Source organism: Ooceraea biroi, chromosome 6 (genome assembly GCF_003672135.1).
Source record: "Ooceraea biroi isolate clonal line C1 chromosome 6, Obir_v5.4, whole genome shotgun sequence".
In the NCBI taxonomy this organism is placed as follows: Eukaryota; Metazoa; Arthropoda; class Insecta; order Hymenoptera; family Formicidae; genus Ooceraea; species Ooceraea biroi.
In genome coordinates, this window is record NC_039511.1 from 4,206,023 (window position 1) to 4,224,947 (window position 18,925).

Genomic DNA, 18,925 nt, shown 5'->3' on the forward strand with positions numbered 1-18,925 from the left:
AGAGAAGTTCGACTTGACCTGTATAGCAGCGTCGTTACACGGCGTGCAGTTCTCGAAACTTTGGCGAGCTCATGCAAAAGTGTCTGTTTCAAACTTTCCACTGTCTTTCGCGTATTGCGATCAACAGTCGGCGGACTATCCGAGTCTTACAAATACCGGCACACATAGAAACCAACAATCGATCGTGTTGACCCGGTAAGAAACGATTTGCTTGAAAGTTTCAAACGGGCGGATCAGATACCTTTATTGGCAATGCAAATGAAATCGGCAAACAGAACAGACGACAGGAATAACATTTGGGATCGCGGGGGCAAAAATATAAATGTCATTGCCTCGACTGGTCGACACTCACACACTCGCGCGAACTTGCACACCAATTATGATCTCCAATTTGAAGTGTGATTAATTACGGCCTAGCATTCATAAATCGCTTATGAGCCTATTAAATTTGTCATCGCAAATCTATCCGTATTTAATAGTAATTACGATAGTATTCATAATCACACAGTTAACGTTGATTACTTCGTATAATGATTGATTCGTCAAGTCAGCTATAATTAATTGAGATTTGCTTTGACGTTCGTCGAATCATTCGCTTCCTCGCAAAATGTATACGTCCAACTTACGGAGATACTCATTATATTTAATTGATTCGATGAAATTATCCGGTATTAATCAGTCTTATATTTCACGGCGTTAATTGCACAAAAATATTAATACGGGCTCGAAATAAAGCAGTGTATTGCGCTGACGCGTCAATACTGTCGCGACTTCCGTTTCGTCGGTATCGATATCGACACTGTCGTTATCCTTTCCCCGTTCACACTGCGTCTGTCATTCTCAATACTTAGAACGTCCGTCGGTGCGCGAACGCGCCAACAACGAGAAAAATCGCGGGTGTCAATTTCAATTTGACCAAATACACAACAACGAAGAAAGTATCGTTGATCCCATCGATCAATAGCGACTCTCGTGCACATTCCGTCAATATAAACTCACAACCTCGGCCTATAGCTATTTCGCCTAACCGATATTTTTCAAAGCCACATTTGCCACCACGATTTTTTTATGTCGTATAGTATTTCTGCTTAATCGCACATATTTTTTACGATATACAACGATGCATATAGCACTTTTATAGCTGCAGGCTAATAATTTTCGAGCAAAAACAAACGCATCGATCGATCTGCCTACCTAAAACCCAGCGTATGTCCCTTTTTATTCGGTTTTATGTGCCTTTTTTCTGGTGACCACCGTGCTCAAGATTTGTTTAATTCCTTTTCTCCCTTATCATTCGATCCTCTCCTTTTTGCTATTCCCTCACCAAATTCTCGTGCCGTTCCGGAACCGTTCCGTAATCTTCCTTTCAATACCAAAGTATCCGTTTATCTAGATACGCCTACATCCTTTTCCCTTGATGTTCGCGCTTGGGAATTATCCGATAAAATATAAGATACGCTGAGATAGTGCGTGACGGTACTCAGATTGCTTCCCCTGTGATTAATCGCGTTTACTGTAAGATACGTGAAAATTGTAGGGAGCCTGAAATAAAATGTCTCGACTGGGAACGCTTGAATAACACGGATTTATCGCGAAGCTTTTCGAATTTATCAACTTATTTATCACGATGAGAAACGACTAACGTCCACATTTTATTCCTTAATGGACGATTAAAAATATTAACTTTGTAAAATCTCGATTCTTTCGAGCGAAATAATTCTGTGATAACTGTCTCGTGAAGTTTTTATCAAAGAATAATGATTTCTAACGTTCTCACTTTGTTAAAAAATTTATGATTAAGGCAACTACTGATTAAAGACACGCGGTGCACGTTCGGCCAATTGTTCGCGAACCTGTCTGTCGCATCCGGTGCTGAGCCGATCCCGGATGGCGATTACAGACTGCGGATATAACGTCTAGAATCGTTAAACGGTCCCACAGAATGTCCCCGTGCAAAACTGTGAAGGGTTATCGGTGGATTCGGTGCGCTATTAAGGCAACTGAATCCAACGATTGAATGGAAACTTCCGAGAGACTTGCAGACCGTACAGTCGTACAAGTAATTAGGTTCTGCTTGGCCTGACTCGTGCACAGGCCCGGCACCTTTGAAAATCGCCCACGGTGCACACTGTCTGCTGCGCGCTTTGTTATCAGGACAATAATTCTACCTGAATATCGTTGTAAAGGAGTAACACGCCGGAATAACGGAGTGCCGTACAAACGGCAACACTTAATTAGATCTTGTCTTGCGCCCCCAAGCTGTATTATATACGTAAATACGTAAGCCATATTTAGCTCACGAGGCCATAATCCATTGTAGAGATCTATTTATCACAGACCGTGTCGGGATTATGCGTTCGCTTCGAACTCCGGCTGCTGCACTACTGCTGCAAGAGACGAGATCCGAACGGACATATATCAATTCCGGTTATCCGCAGGATATTATTTCTTATAAAAATGATGAATAAAAGTTCTATCTCTTTAGCAAAATGCGTAATATCTTCCTTCATTTCTCTTTATGTTTATTCCTAATGACAGCCATCAGTAAACAATACTATTCATATTATCGATATCTTGACAACTTCGTAAAGAGAAGATCTGCTGCGAGATCCTCATAGAATCCGCAAATGGATCTCTTCGGAGGACGTGAGAAAATATCCTATCTACTCGTTTGAGAAATATAATGGAGTCGATATCCTGATTCGAGGGTAAGTGATTCTGTCTGATGACGTAAGCTATTAATAATAAGCAGCTTCGATACGCGCTCGATGCGTCATATTTCATCACATTTTGACAGGATATGACCGGCGTTCTCTCTTTTTTCTTCTGCCTCGGATCAAACTCGGTCAACTTCGTCCACGAATAGGCGACCATTCGATAGACGGCTCGCGGAGCGCGGCTGTGTGAGATACGCAGGACGGAATTATTATTTCGAAACATTTGCATCACAAAGTGCTTTATCGTTCGCCACGCCGGCGCTCGTGAAAGAGAGAAAAATGAAGCCGCGCGCGCGTGGGCTCGTGCGTTTGTTACGGTTCCGCTGTCTGCAACACTTCGCGCCGGGATGAACCGTTTTCGAGAGAGACCCCAGACTCAACCCCGCATGAAAAATGCATTCGGCGCATACCGGCATCGCGACGGCGGACCGAAATTAACATCCCGATTGTGCGCCGGCACGTTATAGATTTCATTAACTGGCCAGCCTGAAACGAGTTGCGGTGGATAGATGAACGCCCCGACATCGATCGATCAGAGGCGAAATTGGCGCGGGATACACGACGGACTTGTGCCGGCTGATCATGCAGGACTGCAAAACACTGCGCGACCGATTGATCCGGAATTACGAATTTTAGTCGACTCCGTATTGGCATTTCCCTTTTATATCGGGTAACTTTCCTGCGCTTTCCTGATGGATACCCGGCTCTACGTCGACGCGCGTTGATCCCGCGCGTGATTGATACCTGAATTCGCGGCTCGCCGTGGATTGATCGCTCGTGAGTATTGTAAACGCTTGAGATGCGATCGACACAGTCGAGTGGATAAAGCGAGAATGATATAAGGGCGCAATATTTATTCTTGCTATACGTGCGTACGTCTTCGATTTGGAAGTGTAAACGTTTTTCTCCGCGTCATCTCAGGGGCTGCCACGCTTTCTATTTATTTTTGGGCACCGCCATTCTTTTCGCGTATGATTCTACGGTTCGAACAATGATAGATCGGCATACGCGCCAAGTTTCGGATGGGTCAGAAATTCTTGAATCTCGAAGAGTAACTGCAATTTTGTGCGATACAAGTCATTCGATACTCTAAAAGAATATTTTATAAAACGTATGTATGTATACATATGCTGATTTGATATCGATTTAATCCACGGCTCGTAGTGTACCATTAGGTCAAAGTGCATCACACTCGAAAGGAAAAACACAGTCAATGCGTATTTGCTGCGCGTAATATCAATACATGAGGGAAACCGCAAATTAAGTCAATTCCTCGATTCCATTACTAAACGTTTGCGATGAATTACATTCATCTCGTTTTATAATCATGCGGCATTTTTTAAGAGAGAGAGTGTGTATTATATAAAATAATCGTATTTTATATGCCTGAAAATAGAATAAAATATTACAAGAAATAAGTTACCGTATTGTTACGTTTCGCAACACTAAATTATTCATCAGACATCGCGGCACCTTCATAATAACATCCTAATTACATTAAGGTCGAATAAATGTGCTGTATATTCGAACGACGCAGGCTCGTAACTCGATTATGTACGCATAAGAAAATAGAGCAATATGGTGGGTGCGGTTCACTCGACTATACAGCGTAACACCACCACTTTACAGTGAACGGCCAACTCGGTCGCTTTAAACATTGTCCGCAACTGACCGGCATTACCCGCGAAGTAGAAAAAGCTGCAAACAGGCTTTCAGCTTCCTTTGAAGAATTAACGTCTCGGTTGTGCGCTCTCCGATTGATCTGTTTACTTCGTTATTTTCGATTCGATTTATAATTGCCAACGCTTGTATTTTCAGCTGACGAAATTCGATATATATATAATATATTTGTTATCGCTTCTCTCTCCTTTTGTCTCTCTTTTTCTTTTCTCTTTGTTTACGCGAGAGATAGCAGCTCATAAAATTAATGACAATATTCATAAGATACAAAACTCTGAATTATTAATGAGCTGTTTGCGAACGATTATGCAGAGAGTGCTCCACTTTCACCATTATTTTTTAATGGCGCATCCCGGACGGTTCAGACTGGATTTCTCCTTAGTGCGGGAATGTCGAGAGAGATCATCATTCATCGCGACTCTCCACCTGTACCGAATTCAACTACGATCTGTTATTCCATCCAATTATCAACCATTACACTCGCACTTGAGTGGGCACATGCACATTGCGTTGTCACACGTATATTTTATTTTAAGCATCGTAACTTTCCGCGTCACTTTCCGTGTGCAACGTTCTCTGAATCAAGTTTTCGCAACGCATTCCAGTTCACAGCTCAAAACTAACTTTCGTAACGCGAGCCACCGCAAAAACTTATGATGGATATAAGAATTTCATAATTACCAAGTACTATACCATGTACCATTATGACACCGACGAGCGGTAATGATTATGATGCTTGTGCGAATTACACGAATTACGTAATAGCTTGACTTTAAGAAGAGACAAACGTTGATCGAATCGATTAATCGATTAATTGCAGTGGATACACAAATTACGTAATAGCTTGACTTTAAGAAGGGACAAACGTTGATCGAATCAATTAATCGGTTAATTGCGGTGGATACATAAGGACCATTGCAAATTAAGAGAGCTCAGTATCGGAGCTCAGCCCTGTTGATGCGGACTGCAATGTCTGCGAAACGTCGGCACCAAGCTGTTATGGAACGCGGTATCTATCCGGAAGCCATCAGTACGTACATAATAGCCTCTTTTAACCGATTCGACGAAACCTCGATTTAATAATGAAATACTGTTTTATTCACGACGACACAGCGGTTCGGCAATGTTTTCAAGTATAAACGAATCCGCGAATTTCGGAAATTGACCACGCGAGCATCATTAAAACTCATCATAAACAAACGGTGAGGACTCGAGCTTTCAGAGGGTGGGCCGCGGCCGGAAATTGATCCCCCTCGTCCATCGATATCCCGTCTCCTACGCTCCTGAATTTTTATATCGCGGTTGGAGCTAGTAACCTGATTAAACACTCCATATAATTTAACGGCAGTTACCGGCCGACGAAATAACGCATCTCCCCCCCCCCCCGCGGTCGCAATTGGGTGTTAAAGTGTAGAAATGGAGTTTGTCGGAGCATCCCTCTTCTTTCCCTCTTTCCCTCATCCCGTGCGTGGTCTCATCGCTGAGAAACGCATTACCTCGATAATAAGACTTTACAAGCGTGATTAGTGTGCTCACGCAATTTTTCTTTTTTTTATACCCTCATCTTGCCGGTGATTCGCGTTTATGCGAAAGTCGGTCGCTCCACTTTTATTTTGCTATTAAAAAGGTGATAATCGACGCGAGTTAAACGCATATAATAGCTAATGAAATAAGAGAATTTTGAAGCTAGAGATTACCTATTAAGGACCTTCACGTAGGATGAAAGTTTCCACACGATTTATCCCCGCGTAATTGCAAATAGTTTCGCTCTTTGGTATATTATCGCGATTAAAGCTCTCCAAAGTCGTTAAACTGCGCACGTCGTGATGAAGCGGACGAAACGCTCGACAACGTCGAATATTAAGTGACAATTAGTCGGCAATTCGACTGTTCCGCTCTTTTACGTATCCATTAAAAGGAATTACGACAGATGTGCCGATATTTTATACATGGATTACGGTAAATATAATAAATATGCTGCTTGAAATTTTCTGACAATTTGCATATCCGATATCAGCTCACGTTCTTTCGCGCGTGCAAACAATATTAATGCTACAAACGGTTTTCATGTTCGGCGGCGTTCGACAGCCATCTATTTCGCTATGCTTATCGGCTACCATTTATTCGATCCATCCTCCGGCCGCATCTGTATGCAGCAATCAATCAAGAAAGAAAGTTCTCGCGAGGTTCTTCGAGAGAATCGCGTCGAGGCGAACCAGCGCGACGAGCTGCAAACTGAATACAGCACGGTAGAGAGAGAGCCGGACATTAATTCGAATGTAAATTTCATCCGGGGCACAGACGCCCAGCAGGTAGGTAGATCATAAATTTGAATAATATCAATATAATCCCGGTCGCTAAATCACACGCCGTCGAACATGGGCGAGACAATTGATTGACGATGACATCCCCTTCCCCTCGTCTCTAACGGCACTTCTTATAATCGCCCTGTATTACCACTACTGAAGCATGATGACAATCTCTTCGATCAACACTTTTAATCTACTCGTCGATCTCTCCTCCGAAAAATATTTTACACTTTTTCGACATCGAAACGAAAGGAAGATAAAAATGGGATAATGTAAGAGTGATTCTCATTTACATTCCGACGGATGATTGTTTTCATTTATGATTTCAATGTAAATCAGTGAATTTATCGTCGCAAAACGACATCGAGAATGACGACGTACGCGGAAACGCTGGCGCATCAGCAGGTTTCGACCGTTCGCTCGCGCACGCATTTCCATAGAAACCCGAGTTCGTTCAACACGCCGGAAGTGTCGCGCTTTATCCGGAAATGTCGCGGCAACGACGAAACGACTCGGCCGAACCGTAAATGAGAACTTTCCCCTCATACCCCGCGCGCACCCCCGTGATACTCGTCGAAAATTGAAAAAAGCTATAGTTCCGCTGTCGTCGGCGGTTTCGACGCGGAAGCTTTGATGGGAGTTCAACGATTTTTCATCGTCATTTGTACAAGTTATCGCAGCCTTTGTTGGCCAAGGGTCATTCTTCAAAATTATCAGCTGAAAAGGAAGCATCGCGTACCAACGTAGTGTACACGATCGACAATATTTCGCGTTGACGATCCTGGTCGCGGTATACAACGGGTGGCTATAAAACCCAAACTAGGGGAGAAAATGCGAAAAAGAGAAGGAAAGAGAGCAAGAAATAAAAGGAGAGAGAGAGAGAGAGAGAGAGAGAGAGGAGAGACGGAAAAATTCGTGACACAAATGCAAACGGATTTATTGCACACGTCGCGCACGCGCGCACGTACGCATGTAGGAAGTATGATAAAGTGCACTTTAAATCCTGTCCTAAATCGTACGCGCGGACAACACACACGCAAAGACACCGTCGACCTGAAAGCTAGATCACGACTGCACTACGAAATTCTTTTTGTGCGTAGTGAATCGAACAGAGCAATCTCGAAAAAAGGGATTCTTTAAATAATAAATTACCTTTGAGAACTCAAAAAACATCTTTTATCATAAAACAGAGGATTATGTAAAAACGGAACTCTTTTAATAATTCCTCACTTTTGAGGATACGTTGTAAAAATTGGAAAACCGTTACGCGAGTGAAGTTTTAACTAAATTGTTTGGCTCCGCGTTTTTATTTTGAAACTAATACATAAAAATGCTGGAATATTGTTTTACTTTACCTACACGCTTGTTTTATTCGGAAACACAATATACGGTTAGAATAAGATTGCATTTGTAGTTGAATATCGAAAAAAGTGCGAAATATTCGCGAGTTTGGCTTTTATACTCATCAATCTTCCGCTACTTTAGCGATAAGAATAACGGCATCATGTTTTGCATTCTTCCATACTCCGCGTGAGAACATTTTTCGTTTGCAATCTAAATAAGTGGAATACCGTGGCCTGACACGATAGTGACAGAAAGGAAGAAGTATGATGCAAAGAACTGTGAAAATTCTACATTATTTCTACGATGTCGCGGAATGCAACCCATTCTTTTATTGCAAGCAAAGAAAGTGGATACGAATACGCGTAAACAGCAACATTTTATTATTTACTGTCAAACCCCGTCTAAAATTGCTTTTATCACGGTCACATATACGTCAACGTCAAAATACGACGATTACGCTCTAGAGACATTACTTCTAATACATTACGCACCTCTTTTCACTTCCAGCATAAAACCGACGGCATTGACGCGAAAGCATAACTTCTGCAATATTCAAACACTCGGCACCACATAACACGCAAACGCTTTTGTTTCCTACGATTACATTAATATCGATCGGTAAAAGAAAAATTTAATATTTACCATGTTAGTTAACATTTAACATTGATAGAAGAGCAGTTCAAACACGTATAGATAATCATATAAAGACTTATGAAACGTTCTATGGTACAATTCACATCGTTTGTGCAGACAAAAATAACGGATACACTAGCGAGCGGGTAACAGACATTACGCACATTTACTGTGGAAGACTACGCTCGGATGATTTGAAAAAACTCGCCAATTGTTTCTAACTTAAGAATACTTTAGCTACGTCAAAGTATGGATATTTAATTTTACAAACTGAAAAAGTTTAGTGAACGATAACCCGAGCGAAAACCTGTCATTAAAGCTTAATCTAGTTATCGTGTGACGCTCCGTATATGATTTGTCGAGGGAACGTTAATATATTAAGAAACGGCTCAATGTAAAAGAAACATCTGCAAGCGATTGATCTATCTTGGAAAAATCTTAAATCATCGCCGAATGAGGGCCGAGCGGACGCACTGGAAGTAGAAGAGGAAAAGAGAGGTCAGACAAGCGTGGCAGGAGGACTACGCCCAGGCCTTCTCTCCGCCCCTTGAAAGCACTCCGACGTTTTCGCATGACTTCGTAGGAGCTTTCGGGTGGCTTTTCCTGGAGAAAAGTTCGGGGAAGAGGCAATTTATCCTTCGCTTCGAGTAAGGACGCGGGCGTCGCGGAGAAATAGCCTCAGCGTGTATTTAACTAGAGGGGCTGAGCTCGATCGATCGATCGTTCATTTTTTCACGCGAGTTGCTCGGAGTCACTCGTAAGTGAAACACACGGGACTTTCATCTGGCGCACCAATTGAAATCGACAAGCATCAAATCGATAATCAAGTTATAACTTGACCGAAGAAAGAGATAGAGAAAGAGAGTAAACTTTTCTTTCAATATGCGTCACGTGACTCGGCAGTCTCGACAGGTGAAAAACTCCATGGGAATGCAACTGAGACTTGTAGCGATCGTAGTAGCGTGATTTATGTCAACCTTGCTTGATCAAACGGAAGAAACGCGATGAAAGCTCTTCGAAACGATATAACGACATAAAAAGGGTCGCTGGGAATTTTTCAGGCGAAAATATCAGAAATCGCCGAAAGTTATTCAATGTTTCTTATTGCGAGAGAAATTCACCTACGGTTTTACTCAGTTTCTTAAGCACGAACCATTTCTCGCGAGCATCGCGCTACGGAAATTAAGTCTTTAATAACCGAATAAACTGACGAAGATAATTTCTTAAAACGAACTCTCCTAAGAGAAAGGTTTCAACGAAGTTTTATTCAAAAATACCTGTACTTCAAAATCATATTTCAATATTGAACTGGCATTAACGAACATTTTCCACCAGTATTAATAGTATTTTATAACATGATAGACACATTCAAGTATTAATCAATATTCTGCATAATCGAATTTTTTAGAAAAAATTTCAGACTATGAAAATATCAAATAAACTGACAATATATAAAAAATGAATTCCTGATATCCGAATAACCCGATTCCGGTACACGCAATTTTACTCCGAAAGTGTCGATTAACAACTCTGCAAACTTTATCAGCGCAGAATGCCGGCCGGTAACAAATACCGTGAAAATACATCAAGGGAAATGCATTAAATGATTATGGACAACATCGGGTCAGACCGATTGACCGTATTCAACGTCCACGGAGGACAGACAGCTCTCTCGCGTTACAAAAAGCCAACGGGGATCGCGGGGATCGGCCATTTCTAAGCGCGTCACTACGAAGGGAGTGGGCGAAAGTACCGGAAAGCGTACTCACGTTGCTATCCCGGCGGGTGGGCACATTGCCCGCGAGCGTCGATGAGGAGTAACGCTGAAGGACGAGCTACCGTACCCCGGGCGTCCTATGTACCGAACACGAGGACTTGGCGCGCCGTGCCGATTTACCCGCAGCAGTCCCCTGTCCTCGCCGCGTGGACGTAGCACACCCGCACATATCCCCGACGTGGTTGTCGTCGTCGTCGCTGTTACCGCCGTAATCGTCGTCCTCGTCCCCGTCCGCGTCCGCGCCGCCGTCGTCGTCGTCCTCGTCCTCGTCACCGTCGTCGCCGCGGTTGCCGCGATCGCCGCGATCGCCGTCGTCGCGTACGTCGTCGTTCCGCGCCGTAACGAGCAACTGTCGTCGACGCGCGCCCCGCCAGCCGGGTAAATGGCCTTCGGTAGTCACCCGGTGGTCGACCGCACTGCGGATACGCGTAGGCAAACGGCCGGCCGGCCGGCAGCAGTAACCCGTAACACGAGGGATCGGTAGACGGCGCACCAACACACCAGCACCCACCAGACGCACCACCGACGGATATAGATAGCCCCGAAAGGGAGAGATCCGGACGGCACAACAGCACTGCTTCTAACGATTGAGGAGGTGACGCGCGACCGTTGCCTCCGCTACCAGGGCATCGATGGTCCGAGGAACGAGGAACTTCCGGGGGCAGCGACAACAACGGCAAGCACAACTGCCATCTTCAACATCGTCGTCAGCGTCGCCAGGGCCATCGACATCGTCGTCAGCATCTTGCTCGGCGCGGGCGTCATCTTCGTCGTCGCGATCGTCGTCGTCGTCATCGTCGTCATTATCGTCGTCGTCGAGTTCCTCGGTAGCGGCGCGATCCTCGTGCTGGCAGTAGTCGTAGTCGTAGCGGTCGCACTCGCAGCGATCATCGGCATCACGCTCCTCCTCGTCGTCGTTGTAATCGCGGTAACCGGGCTCGCGCGCGGCCTCCTCGGTCCCTTCGTCATGCTCGTGGGACGGGAATTCCGTGACGCCGGCCAGCTCGCCATACCCCACGGAATTCAGCGGCCCCAGCCAGCCGCCGCCAAGTCGACGACTGCGGATTACTTTGGCCTCCCGGTGCTGCGCCGACGATCGGTAGTTCCACCCGACAATGCGATCCGACAACAACCACCACCACCGTACGACCGGACGTCGCGCCGATATCACGCGCGGCGACGACGTGACCCTTCCGCCGCCACCACCACCCCGGTCGCACGATTCTTCCGGTACGGTTGCTCGCCGCCCTCGACGACGTATTCCAGTTATATGCGAACGACGATGCGGCACACGCGGCAACCCGCATAAGCGGCGGCCGCCTCTTCCACGAGGCCGACGACGATCATTCACCCAGAGAGCACCCACTACACCACCACCACCACCACCACCACCACCACTGCCATTACCACTGGCCACCTCGACGAAGCCACGCTGACCTCCTCGAAGACCTCCTGTCTTCTCGACACACCTTGCTCCTCTCTATCCTTTCACTTCCAGGCTTCTTTTTCTCTTTCTTCTTTCTCGAGCAATCTATCTGCTGCCTATCGTCGTTCTCTCTTCTGATCGGCTCGCGTATTCGGGACATCTAGCCGACCAAACGAAACGCCACTAATCCACCGACCGTACGGGGCATCCCGATCAACATCGGACACCGCTCGGCCTCCTCCTTCATGATTCCGGCTGCTGTGTTTCGAGCTTTCGCTGGCCGCATTTGACACAAGCCGCCACCACGTTCAGCTCACACCACCTTCCGCGACTGTTGCCTGGCCCGACATACGGCGTTTCACCGTTTCCACTCGCGATCCGCTACCGTCTGTTTCGTACTCCTGGCGGATCCCAGCTGCGGTACTCTCCCTCGTATCTCCGTCTTTGCCTCGGTCTCCTTCCTCGGTGCCGTGCTCTACGCGCGTACGTACATGCGTGCTCACGCGAGTCCCGCTGTAGATGTTGCCAGTGTCGCGTACGTGCGTGCTTGCGTATAGTACGTATGTGCGTGTGCGTCACTCAGTCAGTCACCATACTCTCCCGTCGCGCGCGTTCTCCCGATCCTTGCACCGTTGCGGGTCCTGCACCAGGGAGTCGTGTCGGTGCAGCAGGCAGGCAGGCACTCCCAGGACGTGTCTCTCTCTCTGGCAATGTTCCGACCGAGCAACCCACCTTAGCACTGACGCTCTGCCCGTTTCGGGGGGTGTTGTGGCGAGAGAGCCGTGCCTCTCTCTCTTTCTCTCTCGCGCTTTCCTCTCTTCCTCTTTCACCCGCGCACACCCTCTTTCCTTCTCGCTCTCCTCCTCGCCCTCGTCGGTCACTCTCTCGCTCCCGCTCCTGCGTCCTATCGCTCTCCCTCTCTCTCTCTCTTTCCCTCTCGCTCTTCTACCCTACGCCGCCTCGTTCTCCGCTCCACGGTTAGAGTCTCTCTCCGGTTAGAGCCCCGCCGCACAAGCCACCCTGCGCCCCGGGAGCCAATACCAACCCATGTGGAAGCCCCGACGCGAGACGTCGGCGATGACTTGCGAAGTCGACCGAATCCAGCCGAGCCGCCACCCCTCTTTCCCACTCGTCCTGACACCCTGTGTCGAGAGCGAGAGGGCCAGCGGACACCCTACCACGCAGGTGCCGCCCCTGAAAGCTCGCCAAGCCCGCAAAACACGACGCACGGCCATGTGGCAGCACCGACAGGACCGGCTACGGGAACGCTCGAGCTTGCACGATTCGCCCTCGATATAACGCCCAGACCATGTGGAAACCTCGAGGCAGCGACGCGCCGACAGGGACGTACCCGCACTCGTGCGTCTATCTCGTCATCCCCGTGTCGTCCGAATAAGCGCGAAGGGATCGTCGCCGACGCCAACACCGTCGCACGTCCTGGCGAGGCACGCTCGCACGCGTGACAACGGTACTCGCGCGCTTACAATCGGCCTGGTTAGACGTCGACGTATGTAATGAACCTTGCTTGGTATGCTAACGAGCTTGCGGTGTCGCCGTGTCGAGCGCTTGCGGTCCTACATGATCACGATGCGATCACACTTTGCCTTTAACGAAAGCGTGTTTTGGCTGGGATACGTGAATTGTATATAGCTACCGCAAGTGAAGCATATCGAAGTAACTTATTCGTGGGGAAACTCTGCGAGTATTTCTTCAATATTCGTTACAAAAAGAGATTAAAAAGGGGTTGAAAATAAATCGATTTGGACGCATGAGTAAATAATGTCTCGTTTCCGCCTAGAAATTCGATTCAAATACGAGCATTTTCAATTAATATACCTTCGTCTCGATATCAACAAATTATTCATATAATTTCGCAGACATTTTCGACTGGTTTTGTTGACCAAATAGATATTTTTATTTTAGCTGCATCTATTGATCGTGGCATGTTTTAGCATTTGGTTCATGAGTATCATCATTAAACATCCTAAGTATAACCTGAAATGGTTGCAACAATTCAACGAGCGCAGCAAATCTCGCTCATACATCTCGTTCTATGCAAAAGCCGAGAGTTCCATTACTTGATTACCGGCTTTCCGTCGCGCTCGAGTTCCAAAGCGAAACGTAAAATAGCGGCGTTTCAATCTCTTAAACACAGGAATCCTCGAAATGCGCATTGCAATGAAAGGTCTATCAGTCCATAAGCTGTACTTCAACACGGTATTATGAAATAAAGCCCTTCGCGGTCGAGGCAGGTAGGTCGGAATAGGTAGGTACGTTATTAATCCGCCCATCCCTCTCACACGGATCAAAGATGCGAAATTTTCAAGCGCTCTGCCCCTCTCGCGGTACTATTGTCGATGTTGATTCGTTAAAGCAGTGGGTATTCGGGCGTGATGATTAATTGGGAATGATTATCATACGTCAAAAAGTTCACGCGGTGTACGTTTCAGTAAAAGACTGATTCATGTACGGCACTGAACGCGAGCTTTGCCGAGAGCCGGCGAATCGTCCCGCGTCGCTCTCTCTTTCTCTCTGCCCGTTTCGCAGCATCCCTCGGTTTCGCGCTCTCTCGCTCTCGTCTGCGTGTTCAGCAACCACCCATCCACCCCCTCTGTCCTCTCCGCCGTTGTTCTCTCCACGAGGTATCCCAGTCGATACTGACACTGGCGGTGCGAGGTCGACTCGTCAGAGGGTGCTGAACGGAGCGCAGAGATGAGGAGACGGGGGATGCTGCGAAAAAAAGGGAAGGCTCTCACGTTCTCATCCCTCGGCCGCGTTTTCCTCGTGTTTCCGTGTATACGCGTCTCGTCCGTCTCCCTCTGTCAATCTGTCCCGGTCGCACTCCGCTCTCCGTTCGTCCTGTTGCTGGATCCGCGCGACGGACGCTTCATCCCCCCCCGATACGGATGTATCGAACATACAACTTTGCGCTCTTCATCTTCCTCTTGTTTCGTCGTGTCCCCCTCCCTATGCATTATGTTTCCGCGAGTCCCAGCGACATCGAGCAATCAATCCAGGATTATTTATCGGCACTTGCGAGAATTACTTGGCGATGTCACTTTGATGTATTATAATTCGATAACGCTCGCTTGCACCCTCTCATTCTGCAGCACCAACTGACTCCGAATTCTACGTTGGAATTATTACACGTCCAATGCGACTGTTTCGTATCATCGGTGGATTAAGCCGTATATTAACTACCCAATGAAACCATTCCTGGCAAAGGGACGTTGATCGAGGCGTTATTCGTAGCAGGATGTTTCGAATTAGCGAAAACGCGCACTCGTCGGCCGGCTGTGATCTGCTCGGGACGACCTCAGATATGTAACGGTCCGCAGCACGCTGGTTTGATGGAGTATGTGTGAGGTATTTCCGGTAGCTGGTATCCACACGGATTCCCCAAAGTAAACGGTATGCGTGAAGTTCTTGTTTCGCGACGCAGGCAGTAGAATTCCTCGAGGGGCCAGGCGATTGTGTGTTGCCTTTGCACGACACACGAATAGACGCGCCCCCGCACCATCCCGGCTGCGATCTGATCGGGGCTTACTCGCGAAAATTCGATTCGGGCATTCGAAACAGTCGGTCGAGCCGATGGAGAGTTCGCGTACGCTTTACGTGGGGGTGGTAAGGAGTGGAGAAGCGTGGGGAAAGAAGGGAGACACGCGCGTCCGGATGGAACATTACATAGATCGGTGATATCAATAATTCATGCGCCAATGAGGCGATGGACGATGGTGTAGAATTTGCGTGGCCGCGATCCAAATCCCGAGCTTTACCCCGCAACCGACCCCGCAAACCGGAAAACCAACGCCATACGCATACCTCACGAGAATGGGGAGGGAGAGAAAGAGAAAGAAAGAGATTTCCGGTATAGCCGTTGGATTTAGTACTCGCCGCAGGCAGGAAGACTGCGGTCACAACCAATCCTCTTCCTGCCGCGATCGCGTTTGGCAGAAGCGCTCTTTTATTATGTCTTAACAGACGTGTTACTTTTATGGCGACACCACTGGGTCGTCGCATGACATACGACGTACGTGAAAATGCACCTCGTCGACAATCGCGATACGAGTTTACTCGTGTCTATAAAAGCCGCACCTTAAATCATCCACGAAATTATATTGCGCGTTTGCAGTATTTTTAATTGCGCCCCGCTTTATATTCGTCACGCTACACGAGGGTAATTTTACGACGACGCGATAAAGTCTCGCCTTCGCTGGTCATTTTATAGCGTGGAAAGCACGCTTTATAATGCGATACGGCAATTAAATGCTTAAAATTGCTAGTTCACGCAAAGAATAGCTCATTCTTTAATCATTGTAGCTCCCCTCTTTCTCTCTCTCTCTACGATCTGCATTATAGTGTACCGTTGTTTATAAATAAATGTAATAAAATTATTAATATTCCTGTGCAAGAGGAACTGTTGTTAACGCGCGTGAGCGCGAAAGTGGAAACGATGAACAGCCCGATGCGTGCCGAGCGCTAGACGTATTTCCCTAAGGCATTCTCAATCCAAAAGATAGATAGACCGATTCAGGTATCGACATTCTCGATAGATTTGTTCACACGTTCAATTATTCTAATTGGAAGAACACAAAATGCAAAAATCATTCGACGGAGTACTACAGGAAAACAACAGGTCTATTTTCGATATCTCGAGTATATGGGATAAATTTAGATGTGAAATAACTGCCCTCGAATCCTTTAAGAATACGCAATTTAATATACGGAGAACACAAACCGAGTAAAAAATACGAGTCGATAGGTAGATCGATCGCAAGTTCGGGATTCGTATGTTTGCTGACAAAGTTGTTTGCAAGTCTCATAGAAGAATTCTTTTTCGATTCTCTATCGCTTGAGACGAAAACAACGCATATGTTTCACTCTAATTGGCTGATTTAGTTACACGCGACGATTCTCGATTGAAGCAACATGCAAGAACAATATCCATTACGTACACAAAGGCCGACAAAGAGTTGCATTCGCAAACAATCAAAATATGTAAATTTGTAATAAGCAATACATAGCCAAAATATTGGGTCGTCCGGAAAGTTCGTGCCGATTTTTAATAGATGGCGTTGGAACATGTCTGAATATATCAATGTTATTGAAAACATACGAGTTATATACATATGCTTAAAGGTGACATTTCAACGCATCTTTAGGAAACAAGTTGTTTCAGATAAATTGATTCGTGTCAGTTTTGTACTCTTTTCAAGATGGAAGAAAACAAAGAACATTTTAGACACTTGATACTTTTCTATTACCGGAAAGGCAAAAATGCCTCACAAGCAACAAATTCGATATGTTCTGTTTACGGAGAAGGTGCTTTAGCTGAAAGAACCGTACGTAAGTGGTTCGCTAAGTTTAGAGCTGGTGATTTTAACCTTAAAGACCAAGAACGCTCGGGCAGACCCTCTACTACTGATGATGACCAAATCAAGACACTGATCGAGAATAACCCGCGCTACACGACACGTGAATTAGCAGAGATACTGAAAATATCGAAAACCACTGTCCACGATCATGTAGTGAAGCTTGGTTACGTAAGTTGCTATGATGTATGGGTTCCGCATAATTTGGCCGAAAAAAATTTAATGGATCGCATTTCCATCTGCGACTCGCTGTACAAGCGCAACGAAAACGTACCATTTTTGAAGCAATTAGTGACGGGTGACGAAAAATGGATCATTTACAACAATGTAGAACGAAAAAGATCCTGGGGTAAGCGAAATGAACCAGCATTAACCACTCCGAAAGCCGGCCTTCATCCAAAAAAAGTCATGCTCTGTGTCTGGTGGGATTGGAAAGGAATCCTATATTATGAGCTCCTACCACACAACCAAACGATAAATGCAGATAAGTACTGCTCACAACTGGACGAATTAAAGACAGCGATTCAGGAAAAACGTCCAGAATTAGCTAATAGGAAGGGCGTCGTGTTCCATCAGGACAATACCAGACCTCATGTTTCTTTGACTACCCGACAAAAATCGTTGAAGTTTGGCTGGGATGTGCTACCTCACCCACCGTATTCACCAGACATTGCACCGTCAGACTTTCAATTATTTAGGTCTTTGCAAAATTCTCTTAGCGGCAAGAACTTCAACTCTTTGATCGACATAAAAAACCACCTTGAGGAGTTTTTCGCCGAGAAACCTAAGAAGTTCTGGGAGAATGGAATCTTCCAGTTGCGTGAAAGATGGACAAAGGTTGTGAAACAAAACGGTGTATACATAAGTCAATAAATATTTATCGACATAAAAAAATGTTGCCTTTGAATTTTCCTTAAAAATCGGCACGAACTTTCCGGACGACCCAATACATGTGAAAATTCTAAATTCTAAAAGCATATTCCACAATTATCAAACTTTATGAATGTTTTTATTAAAACGTATGTATATATTTTATTAAAATGCGTACGCGTAAAACAGTATACATGAAAAAAAATTGATTGCTAGACTTTTTATATGTCATTTATATATAATTTGCGTGCGTGGTTATCTCAATTATTAATTAGGAAAACAAATATATTGATTGATTTTTGACTTGAAACGCAGGCAACACTTAAATAAACGTGCGGGTATAGCGATACATATGGAATATACATTCGCCATAATGGCTATCGTGGTTTCAGTATGATGACACAGGATCACGGTGCCATAAGCATTATCGTGTTTCCTCACCAGGCTTCGCTGAATAGGACGGGTTCCTCATTGAACACCATTGAAAATAAATCACCATGCGCACCGCACAACTCAGTGTCATAACGTTATCGCATATGTCCTGCACGCGAAAATAACAGCCCTGTGCTTTCATATCCGTAATTCCGCATGAATATCACTCTAACGGCAAAGATAAAATTCAACGAGATATCCTGCACAATTAAACGTCTACGTCGAAAAATGCAATTACGTCCGGTATGCTTTAAGTCGAGGAATTCCCGATAGCCAAGTTTCACATCGCCCTACCTTACATTCTGTTACTATTTTCCGTCCACTAATCGCCGTGCCGGACGTCGAATCAATCCTCGTCTGTCTTC

General features: G+C 45.8%; 1 protein-coding gene across 1 annotated transcript in view; it reads right to left on the minus strand.

Annotated features, from left to right (window-relative positions):
• The window catches only part of LOC105281430 (acetylcholine receptor subunit alpha-like 1), a 116,326-nt gene extending 105,320 nt beyond the window's left edge, over positions 1 to 11,006 (minus strand). Inside the window, exon 1 of the mRNA XM_011342684.2 lies at positions 10,453 to 11,006. The gene's annotated coding sequence lies outside the window, so the exon portion shown is untranslated. The remainder of the gene's footprint in view (positions 1 to 10,452) is intronic.
• Between the last annotated feature and the right edge of the window lie 7,919 nt (positions 11,007 to 18,925).